The sequence below is a fragment of the Etheostoma cragini genome, chromosome 12, assembly GCF_013103735.1.
Source record: "Etheostoma cragini isolate CJK2018 chromosome 12, CSU_Ecrag_1.0, whole genome shotgun sequence".
Taxonomy (NCBI): Eukaryota; Metazoa; Chordata; class Actinopteri; order Perciformes; family Percidae; genus Etheostoma; species Etheostoma cragini.
Genome location: NC_048418.1, coordinates 20,753,692 through 20,756,866, shown reverse-complemented (window position 1 = coordinate 20,756,866; position 3,175 = coordinate 20,753,692). Strand labels below are relative to the sequence as shown.

The 3,175-nt window shown below is 41.4% G+C and overlaps 1 long non-coding RNA gene across 2 annotated transcripts in view; it reads right to left on the bottom strand.

The window, feature by feature from the left end:
• Nucleotides 1-3,175, bottom strand: part of LOC117953830 — a 20,735-nt gene that overhangs the window by 13,802 nt on the left and 3,758 nt on the right. The window lies entirely within an intron of this gene.

Sequence of the window (3,175 nt, the reverse complement as noted above, 5' to 3'; positions counted from 1 at the left end):
TGACGACACAACCGTCATCGGCCTCATCCGGGACGGTGATGAGTCGGCCTACAGACGGGAGGTGGATCAGCTGGCTCTATGGTGCAGTCAGAACAACCTTGAGCTCAACACGCTCAAGACTGTGGAGACGATCGTGGACTTCAGGAAGAGAACCCCCACTCTTCCCCCCATCACCATACTCAACAGCCCTGTGTCTGCTGTGGAATCCTTCAGGTTTCTTGGATCCCCTATATCCCAGGACCTGAAGTGGGAGCCCAACTAGGACACCATCATCAAAAAGGCCCAGCAGAGGATGTACTTCCTGCGCCAGCTCAGGAAGCTCAACCTGCCTAAGGAGCTGAACCGCTTATATTCAGACATCATCCAGTCTGTCCTCTGCACGTCCAACACTGTCTGGTTTGGATCTGCCACCAAAAAGGACCGGAGAAGACTACAACGGACAGTTAGGACAGCAGAAAAGATCACCGGTGCCAACCTGCCCTCCGTTCATGACTTATACACATCCGGAGTCAGGAAACGGGCAGGAACCATCACTGCAGACCCATCTCACCCACAAGCCATCTCTCTGATAAACAGCTGACTTCTTACCGTCAGTGTTAGGTTCAATTCTGGACCATAACCCACTAACACGGTCTCTACAGCACCTGTTTACTGGTTCCACTATTATTCTACTTATTTAGCATTATTCATCATTCCCATTCACATATCTCTCTTATTTTTTTTCATTCATTGTTCTCTTTTTCTATTTCAGGACTGTCCATAAAGTTCATACTGTTCATATTGTAATATAATAACATAATGCTATTTATCCCAGTATCTTTGCACTATGTTCCACATTTTAATAATTTTATTGATCTCTTCATTGCACTCATGCCTCGCTATTGTTATGTTTAGAGTATGTATATATTGTGTGTATATATTAGTATTAGTATACCATCTGTCATCTTTGTGCCTCTTAAAAGACACTGGTTTTGTTCATAGGGACCTCCCTGTTCCTGCATTCTCTGTATGTGTTCTTTGGTTAATTCTTGTCCGTCTGCAGATATATCAATTGTCTGTTGTAACCTCCTGCATTTTTAGCCGCTTGCCTTAGCGTTTGATTCGTACCAGTGGCTCTTCCTCTCTGTGAATATTTGTGCTTAGGGACCCCTGGTAGGACAATCTTTGGCCCAGTGTGTAAGCTGTCCACAAGCGTAACAGCCAGTCAATCCTCTTGGTCTAGCCCTGTACTGTCTTCTTTTGTGTGGTCCCTGGTACTGCATGAGGTATGGTAGGCAGGACTGGCTTTGTGTCATCTATCCCTGACTTCAACAGATCAGTAGGTGTTTTGTTTTGTTTGTATAGAATGAAAATGAAAACAAATAATCTATGTACATTGTAATACACAGTAATTCTAAATGAAATAAAAAAGTGAAAACAAAGCTATGTTAATCCCTGTTTGGTGTTTGATGACACTCACCTCTGAGTGTTTTTACCAGGTCTGCTTTACGAATGCTCACAATGGTGGGGATATGCACAAATCAATTTAAAAAAAATCAAGCAAGATTTTTATCTTAATTATCTAGCTAAGTGAGTTTACTTAAAACTGAAATTATTGTCTTTTTTTAGTTACATTCAGAGATGTTATTTTCTTCGGCAGGCTACGTTAGATGCAGAGTGTGGGTAAGTAGAGATAAACAAAGGCAAGAGACGCTAACAAATGCCATAGCGACGTGGATAGTTACAGACTGCAGGCCTGCAGTTGTGGAGGACATATGTCCTCCACAAGTTGTGGAGGACATATGTCCTCCACAACCCTAATGTCCTAGTGAGGAGTACAGCAAGGGATGTAATATGTGTTGCTGCACAGCTGCAGTACTGGCTTTACTGATTGTCTAAACGTAACAGCATAGGTTCATCTTTTGCAATGGCATGTGCAAGAAACCTACCACAAATGAACTGACCAATATTCATATCTTTATTTATTTTTTTAGATGAGTCAACGCCACACAGGAACCCAGCCTGTACAATGGCTTTGAATTTTCCCAAGTAAATACAATTGCATGACAAGGAACTTAAGAGAAACTTTAACTTTTTTGTTGTTCTTAACAGCAGAACATCATCACAAAAACAGGGCGGTGGCTCAGCCATGGAGACGCAAATGAGAGGTAAGAAGACTCACTTAAGTTGTTCACATAGTAGATAATGCATAACAACAAAACTAACAGCATTTGTTTTTTCATAGCCATGAGGACACCCGTTACCCGCATGGCACAGCGGATGGATTGCCTACCAGCAGCTGGGCCAAATATCCAGTTAAAAAAATATGGCTGTGTACAGGTAACCTATTGCTGCTATACTATATGTAAATAATTTTCTCTGAATGGAAATGCTTTTCTTTTCCATGCTACTGGATCACAAATGTTCTCTTAACATAGATTCCTACGCCAAAACTGTGGACTGGTGTTGGTGGCTGATGGACACGTCCAGCATCGAGACAGAAGAGGAAGCAAGTGTCCAAAAAAGGCAGCGCCGATGCCCAAGGAGGTTCATGACAGATTCTTCAAGCAATGGTAAAACCTTAATTATAGACTATATTTTTTTCACATATTTCAAATCACATATTTTGCAATCAGTACAAATAATATGGTCTCTGTATTACAGAAGAATCTGTTGCACGACCAGATAAACTGTCCAGGAAGGAGCATGCGTCTGGAAGCCCTGTCTGTAAGTTAAAATGTATGCATGCATATAAGAAACCAGTCATATTTCTTAACATGGAACCACTGACTGTCAACATGGTGCATATCATGTGATTGTTCTGATGTTTGTCTCTTCCTGTCTTTTTTCAGCTCAGCAGATGACACTTTCTCCACCACCTGCATGTAAGTTTTTTTTATATATATATTTTGTCTAATTGTCTAATATAACAGAATAGGTTCATATTTTGTAATGACATGTGCAGGCAACCATCAACTTCATCTTATATAATAATCATATGTAATTTATCTGTATATGTATCAACGCCATGCAGGAAAACAGCTGGTTGCCCAGAGCAGGATGAGTCTTTAGTGACCCTACCACGGACTGCCACTTCATCTTGGGACCTAGGCTGACCAGAGGTTTTAATTTGACTTATAACTTATCTTCATTTTGACTTCTACTCTAGCGGCCTGCCAGAAAAACTTCCCTGCAC